The sequence below is a fragment of the Asparagus officinalis genome, chromosome 5 (assembly GCF_001876935.1).
Source record: "Asparagus officinalis chromosome 5, Aspof.V1, whole genome shotgun sequence".
In the NCBI taxonomy this organism is placed as follows: Eukaryota; Viridiplantae; Streptophyta; class Magnoliopsida; order Asparagales; family Asparagaceae; genus Asparagus; species Asparagus officinalis.
In genome coordinates this window covers 109,719,623-109,728,581 of record NC_033798.1, presented here as the reverse complement: position 1 = coordinate 109,728,581, position 8,959 = coordinate 109,719,623, and positions in this window count along the sequence as shown.

The window sequence follows — 8,959 nt, the reverse complement described above, 5'->3', positions numbered from 1 at the left end:
AACAAATTCCATCTTATGCTAAATTTTTAAAAGAATTGTGCACTAAGAAGAGGAGAATAAATGTTCCAAAGAAAGTCTTTTTAGCCGCCAATATCAGTGAAATGCTGTCAAATCCCATACCTTTGAAACGTAAAGATCCAGGTTCCCCCATCATTTCATGTATCATTGGTAATACTCACATTGATAAGGCGCTTTTAGACTTAGGGGCCAGTGTCAATTTGCTTCCATATTCAGTCTATCAGCAATTGGGTCTAGGTGTACTGAACCCAACCAAATGCACCTTACAGTTGGCTGATAGATCTGTTAAGGTCCCTATGGGTGAGTTAGAGGATGTTCTGATTAAGGTTGGAGATTTTATTTTTCCAGTAGATTTTGTAGTCTTGGAAACACAGCCTGTTTCCAATCCCAAAGGACAGACACCTGTCATCTTAGGACGACCGTTCTTAGCCACTTCTAATGCTCTCATCAACTGTAGAACTGGTCAAATGAAGCTGTCCTTTGGGAATTTGACTGCTGATCTCAACATTTTTAATCCAGGGGACCAACCAAATAATCAGCCTCTAGAAATAAACTACATTCAGGAAAGATCAGAAGAAGAAGAAGAAGAAGAAGAGTGTGATTTAAGTTTTGAGGAAATTTTTGATGAAGAGTTAGAGTTTTTAGAAGAAGCAGATCAGGTCCTTGAGAATAATAAAACTGTGTTAAACATTTGCTGCTTTGAATTAAATTTTGAAGAACTCTTTCTTGATGAACTTAGATTCTTGGAGAATAATCAACAACCAAATTTTCAGAACTTCACAGAAGAATTGGTTGTTAGAAAACAAAACTTCACAGTACAAGAGTCTAAGTTCATTAAGAAATACAAAATGCATGACACCAATAATACCTACCTTACCTTGTTGCATGAATTACTGAACACCCCGAAATGCTTGGAAATTCACATTATTGATTATATCATTCTGAATTTGTTTAGAATCCGGGGAAGAATTTTCAACAGTAAGGTAGGATTCAATGTAGAACATAAACTCTTCATGTTGAATATTTCATTCTACCTTGATTATTTTGTTTATTTCAGAATAATAAAAAGAATTTATTCTTCTCTCATTTGAGAGTTTCTTGTTCAGTTTTCAAAAAAAAAAAAAAAGAGAGAAAAAAAGAAAAAAAAGAGAAAAAAAAGAAAAAAAAAGAATAAATGTTTGATTTCCTCCTCCTCAGACCAAAGGTAATTGCAGATTTTTATCAGCGAACCAAATATAAGTGCTTCACTTCTTATCTGCTTTACTTTATGCATAGTAGAGTTTGCATTGAGGACAATGCAAAATTTAGGTGTGGGGGTGGGAATTAGTTATTTTTTTCTCTTTATTTTACATTTTTAGTTACATTTCCCCCCTTTTTTTTCTTTAAAAAAAAATTATAAAAAAATATCGTCACTTCTAGTTGGTTATTTACTTAAGTTTACTTTTTATGATAACTCTAAATAAATTTTTTTTAAGAAATGATTTTCAAAGTAGTATATTTTACTTAAGCCTTAACTTGGACTTTTATTTAAAATAATAAAATTTTTGCATGCTTAACTTAGAGTTGAAAATAATTTTTTTCAAAGTGTCTTGATTTACATATTTTCAAAATATATATACATATACAAAAAAAAAACAAAAAAAAAAACAAAAGAAGAGTGCGAAAAATGGGCACAAAAAAAAAACTCTTGAATTCAAGGTGATTCTATCTTATAAAGCCTAAGCTGACCGAGTAATTAAGCCCAAGGAGTATTTCCATACTTAATGACCTAAGCCCATTTGGGTTGGGATCCATTGGCCCAAAACTCGTTAAATGGTCACTTAGAAAGCCCGTTAAAGTAGAAAAAAAATCACCAAGGATGAAAGAGTTAAAAATAATAATAATATTTTAAATCAAGCAACTTGAAAATTATTTAAAACAAAGAGTTAGCATGTTACTTTCAAAACTTTTAAATTAAATTTCTAAGTTTGGCTTGGTTTTGTATTGCTACAATGAGAAGATTTTCTTAAAAATATACCTTAGAGTTATATATAAATGTTTTCTTGAGTAATAACTGACTCCAATTAGATTTTATATATAAAAATGTTTTCTTGAGTGATAACTGGCTCCAATTAGATTATCTAAAAGTTATCAAGTGAATTTAGTTATTTACTGACTTCTTTAATTTGGCAAGTTGACCGAATTTTGTGGGTATATTCACTGCAAACCCTCACGAGACTACAACTCGTCCACTAGGGTAACCTAGGGGTTTAAAGGCTTGTTGTATGCGCTAAATACAACCGCGATTCCTGCGAAAGTGAGTTAGGATTTTCTTTTTATTTTCTTTGCTAGAGGACTAGCAAAAGTTTAGGTGTGGGGGTATTTGATAATCATATTTTATTACAATTTTATACCCTCATTATCTATTTTATATGAATAAATATACCACTAATAATTGTTTTTATCTTTTAATTGCAGGTTAATGAAGAATAAATCTCAAACTCTCATCTCTCAACAAAAACCCATTGATTAAATGAAGAAATGAAGCAAAGAAGCACATTGGAAAATCAATTTCCAAATTATCCAAAAGCCCAGAATCAAGTCGTGTAGCCTGTAGAAGCCGGAGAAAATCAAAAATCCAATATGAAAAGAAATCATATTCAAAATGGTTGGCCACAAAGAAACGACGATATCTCCTAATCCGGAAGGCGGAATTTAACATATAATATATGAAAATCGCCTATCTCGACGAGACGAAGCTATCCGTGAAATCAGAATTTGGAAATAGTGGGCATCGATATCGGCATCGATGTGGGCATCGATGCTGGCATCGATACCTGCATCGATGCCTGCATCGATACCAGATTACTGTAGCGCGCGTCAATGGCTGATTTTGCATGTTTTTGGATAAGATTTTAATCCAATGGCTCTCATTCACTGATGTTTACTATAAATAGGGGTAGAGAGTGAGGGGTTAGAGGTGTGAAAATTTTTATAACTCCTTTTGGAGCGGAGGGCTACTCTTAATTGAGAAGGCCTTCCAAAATTGTAACTTTAGTTGCAATTAATAATAATAATTTTTTCACCACTTTAAATTTTTCTCTTCTTCTCTTTGTTGGATGATGAAGATGAAGATGAAGATGGAGAATTATTTGAAGGTTTGTATTTCTTTCCTTTTTCTCTTTTATTGCTTATTAGTTTAGATTTATTTCTATGCTTGTAGTTAGATTTTATTTTCTTGTTAAATAGCCAAGAGGCTAGAACCCTCTTGCCTTAGATTTATTTCATGCTTATAGAGTAGATTTATTTTCTTGCATTTAATTCTTGCAATTTTATTTTGTAGTTTAGATTTTGCACTTTATTTTGTAGTTAGATTTTAATTTCTTATACTATTCACCTTGAGGCTAGAACCCTCTTGGGTTTAGTTTTTCTTTTTGTTTATTTTTATTTTGTTTGATTCGCCTTTAGGCTAGAACCCTCTAGGGAATCACCCTTTTCTAAGAAGTGGGTTCAATTTTAGATTACCCATATCTATAATTGAATCCACCATCTTTAATTTCTTACATTTTCTTTTATTCTTGAATTTTGTTCTTCATTCTTGATTTTTTTTTATTTTTGTTTCTTGATTTTATTCTTTTTTTCCTTCTCACCTTATTGATCATACTCATTCTTTTTCAAATCCACTCTCACTTTCACTTTGCACCTATTCACACACCATTTTCACTCTCTCAATCTCTTCACAATCACATTCACTTATCACTCCTACTTGTCACGCACACAACATAAGAACCGATTTTATATTTTCTCCTACAAAACACCTTCCTCGTGGGATCGATATCTTAAATACTATAACTTGACACGGTTGTGCACTTGCAACCTTTTTGGTATATGTTTATGCCGCATCAGGACACCCCCAGTATCTTTGTTTTTAGGAGGAGTATCGGCATTGACAGTCTCCTCTACCTCTAAGTCACTATCTACCTAATTGGTAGTGTAGCAACGACTGAATTCGCCATGCTAATTCGATAAGGCTTGAATCTGGTGATCATGCAATTCTCTTATCCGTTACACAGTCATTTCCATCGCAAATTTGAAATTCTCTTTCTGCTTAGCCAGAGCGTCTTCAAGGATCTTGGCCATTTGTTCATCGTTGATCATGAACGCCTCACGAGATTGTCCTGTGCTGGACACTGTATTGTCAGAAGCGATCACAGAGTTGGCGTCAGACGTTTGATCCTCCAACGAGTGTCCTCTATCCGGTCTAGGTCATCTAGTTCCTGACCGTAACCAAGTGATGTGCTGAGACGCCTCCGAGAAAGAATCAGGGTTGTAACGTCTTATCGATTTTCCTTTATCGGCCACATTGATGGTAACCTCTGGAAACTCGTCATCATGGCCGACAAATTTGTTCTTGTAGAACCGTCTTGATTTAGATTTGGATACTTCGGTGGAGATTCTCTCGAATACCGAGACCTTCTGTGGAGCGGTCTTAGGGTAACTATACTCTGATAATACGACCATAATTAACCTCTCACAAGCACAGTGAGAGTACGATTCTTGGATACTTCTCTTTCGAGATTTCTTCGTACCTTCAGCCTGATAATACAACTCATCGGCGTTATGGCCGGAGCAACCTATCAGCTGTTGATTTGATTCCCTAGGTATGATGTTGTCCTATAATGAACACGTCTCCTTCCGGGTATGTAACGCATTGTTGGCGTTCTTAGGAGTCGCACGTTTAGATCCACCTCCTCGCGAGTGTGGAATCTCAACGGGCTCTTGAATCTGGACGCGCAACCCTAAACGGGTGGTTACGGGTGTTTTCCCGATATGGGATGACTTCAACTTGTTGGGAGGACACGTACGACCCCCAGCTTGAAGAGTCGCTCAGGGTTTATTCGTTGGACCCAAGCGTTGTTTAACCTGAGCTTTGCCTCGATCCTCATATGAAGGACCAAGGCGATTCGCTATCGTAATCCTGAATTTTGACTGGTCAACACTATCATGGGACTTCACCGAAGGTACAGGACCAGTTAGAACAGGAACAGGGGCTATCGAATACTCAAAAATGGTCACGGGAGATGAACTAGGTGCAAGGCCAGCTGAGCTGGCTCGGACTTAGCGTGGGCCATCATTTGGTGGCTCAGCTTTGGCCGAGCCAGCAGACTGTGGTTCGTGTTTTCCAAGGATTTCGGTCGCTTTTTTGACCTTTGCCCTCCATACTTTGCGTAGTTTTGGTGGTTTTTGGGCCACCTCTTCTTTCTACAATTTTCTAGCTTCCTGGACAAGGATTCTTACATGCACAAGTAATGCGCGATGTTTTTGGATTCATTCTTCAAGGGTAGAACGTGTTCTTCTGACTTGGATCCATTCATTCGTTGCTGGTTGGGAGGAGGAGCTATTTGTTTGCTGTTGGGGCACTTGGCGCCTTCTGAGTTTCGGATCCGCCTCATAGCAGATCCTGTCAACAAGCTCCAAAGCCTTAGCAAATTAGCGTGCGAGGCGTTGACGCTACCTTTGGCGGGCTCTCTTCGTTGAACGTGTTCTTCTGATTTAGATCCATTCATTCGTTGCTGGTTGGAAGGAGGAGCTATTTGTTCGCTGTTGGGGCACTTGGCGCCTTCTGAGTTTTGGATCCGCCTCATAGCAGATCCCATCAACAGGCTCCAAAGCCTTGGCGAATTGGTATGCGAGACGTTGACGCTACCTTTGATGGGCTCTCTTCGACAGAATTGGCGCGATTTTAGTACTCAACTCCTTGATTGAGGAGGAGTTCAGATCTGCAGATCCAACTTTATTGGACGTCGGAGGGGCGTTGCGAGATGCAGTTGCAGCAGTAACGGAGGCGTGATCTTCCTGCGCTTGCGAAGGGAGGAGGATCTGGAGGAGGAGGATGACATATACTCCTCAAACTTGGCTTGGTCGAACTCATACCCGACCTCTTCGTCAACCGGGATCCAGATCTGTGGTTGCGACACAACAGCTTTGGCGGAGAAGCTGTTGGCTCCCATTGTGGTCTCCAGTTTGTTTGCGGTGAAAGTTAATTTCATTATTTGAGAACTCATTACAATCGTTTATCGACTTAGAACAAGTTCAAAAGAGTGAGTCTTTTTATAAGACTTCTCTCACGCAAATAAAATAAAAAGGTTACAACTCTCTCTTAAAACAAACACAGATGACGTTTATCACCCGCTACTTCACATAGGATCTTTGCCTGTGATGGGGACGCGTTAGTCCGTGGACCACCGCGGATCAGATCCGGTTGACATAAAAAGTGAATTAATGCTCTTACTTTACAAAGAAAGTAATCGCAGAAGTGATAATCTCGACCAAGCGAGATTACGACTTTTCTCGAGATCAAAACCAAGTTTGATCCGGAGGAAAGGGGGAACATGCCTCAGATCCTTTGAATAGCTTCCTCTTTATGCTGAAGTTCACCAAGTTCTGTTAGCCCTCCTCTGAAATTCGTGCTCCACTGTTCAATTTGACAGTACATCGCCCTCTGATTTCAGATCCTTACAAATGAAGGCCTTATGCTTGTATTTATAGACTTTTGTTGTAGCGTTTTCTGATAAGAGTTGATGATCTGACCTCATCCATAATTAATAACCGTTTAACCATGTTTAGGGATAGCTTCAAAGCGGTTGATGAAAACCCAAACCTTTTATCTTTTGAGATTCTTTTTGAAATAAAACTAAACTCTTAAGATTATCTTTACCTTTATTAAATTTACTAACATTTAAGCATATATCATCATCTTTTAATTTAATAGAAGAAATATCTTTATCTAAAACATTAATGCGAATCTTTAAATCATTGCATTCTGATTTTAGATAAACATTCTTATTTGATAAAACATGATTTTCTTTAAGTAATGATTCATTTTCTTCTTTTAATTCAATTATTTGAGAATTAAAAGAAGTGGAAGAATTAAAATCAGAAACTTCTTCATGTAATCTTTTATTTACACCTTTAAGAAAATTATGTGAAGCCTTTAATCTCAGAAAAGTTATATATAATTCATTAAAAGCATCTAAAAGTTCTTTATTATCACTTACTTCATCTTGTGCCATAAAACACATATGAGCACTTTCCTTTTCTTTAATTTTTTTATCGGAAGATGAATCATCACTGTCATCCCATGTAGTCGCTAAAACTTTCCTTTTCTTATTGCTTTGAATATTGTTAAAGTTGTTGAAGTAATTTAACTTTTGCTTATTTTTTAACAATAGACAATCTTTTTTTATATGCCCTGGTTTATTACACTTGAAACAAAGCAAGTTATTTGAATTTAAATTCTTTGATTTAAACTTACCTCGTTTTATGAATTTTCTAAATTTGCATGCAAACATGCTCATTTCTTCATCACCATCAGAATCTTCTTTATCCGAAGTAGTATTAAATACAAGCACTTTTTTATTCTTAGTTCCATCTTCATTCTTTCTATCTTCAATTTGGACTTTGTAGGCTATGAGATTTCCATTGAGGTTTTCTACCAAAAGTGTTGACAAGTCATTTGCTTCTTCTATTGTAGTCACTTTCTTTTCCCATTGTGGAGTAAGAGAACGAAGAACCTTTAGCACCATTTCCACTTGTGTGAATTCTTTACCAAGACCAATAAGAGAATTTGTGATGACGGTGAATCTTGTAGACATTTCTCTAATGGTCTCATTCTCCTTCATTCTAAATAATTCGAATCTGTGTACAAGAACAGAAATTTTAGATTCTTTAACTTTACTTGTACCTTCATGAGTTACCTCAAGTGTGTGCCAAATATCGTAAGCGGATGTGGCCGTTGACACCCTATTGAACTCATTCTTGTCAAGTGCGCAAAATAGTACATTCATGGCTTTGGAGTCCAGATTTGCATTATTTCTTTGAGATGTTGTCCATTCCGCGAAGGGAACGATTGGCTTCTCATATTTAGTTTCCACAACGTTTCAAAGCTCATAGCCAATTGATTGGAGATAAATTCTCATTCGACACTTCTAATAGTTATAATTCAGTTTATCAAACATTGGTGGACGATTTATAGAATGTCCTTCCTTAAAATTTGAAGTTGAATTTGATGATGATGCTATTTCTTCAACCTTGCTCTAATACCAAATGTAGGATCTAATCTAATCACACTAAAAACACTAGGGGGTGAATAGTGTTTTATAAAATTTTATGCAAAGTGGATAATAAATTACAAAGAAGAAATGTCAAACACAGAAAATCAACAATACAAACACAATAATTTATACTAGTTCCACCTTCCAGGTGTACATCCAGTCCCCAAGCAAATCCCGCTTAAGAGTTTCCACTATGATTTTGAATAAACTTACAAAATCAAAACTCAAACCTGACCAATTTGCAAGACCATGTAAATTACAACCAATCTCTTCACCAAGAGATTACACCTCTCACACTTGAGAGAATCCTTTCCTTTAATCAATGTACAAATCTCCTATAAGTCTTGATAAGTTTGTGATGTGCAACAGTGGCTTACAGAATCTTTTATTCTCTGAATTCTTTTCAAAATCTTGTAAAATGAAGATGAACAATAGTTGTTGCAGAATTTTGTTTTTCTCAATACTCAAGTAAAAATCAGATTTTCAAAATGAAGATGAACAATAGTTGTTGCAGAATTTTGTTTTTCTCAATACTCAAGTAAAAATCAGATTTTCTATCACTTGAGTTTCATAGTTTTTCTCAATACTCAAGTAAAAATCAGATTTTCTATCACTTGAGTTTCATACAAATTCAATCTTATATATATATTTTTGTGGTTAAAAATTCTGAACTTCTAACCTATTTATATCCCTTGAAAAGACATATTTTTGAATTCATTAAATGGATATAAACGACTAAAAACTTTTTCAAATTCAAACATGAAATGTTCAGAAAAACTATCTTAGTAGTCGACTATAATGTTCAGTAGTCGACTACTCTGTAGAATAGAAAGCCTGAATTTTAAAAT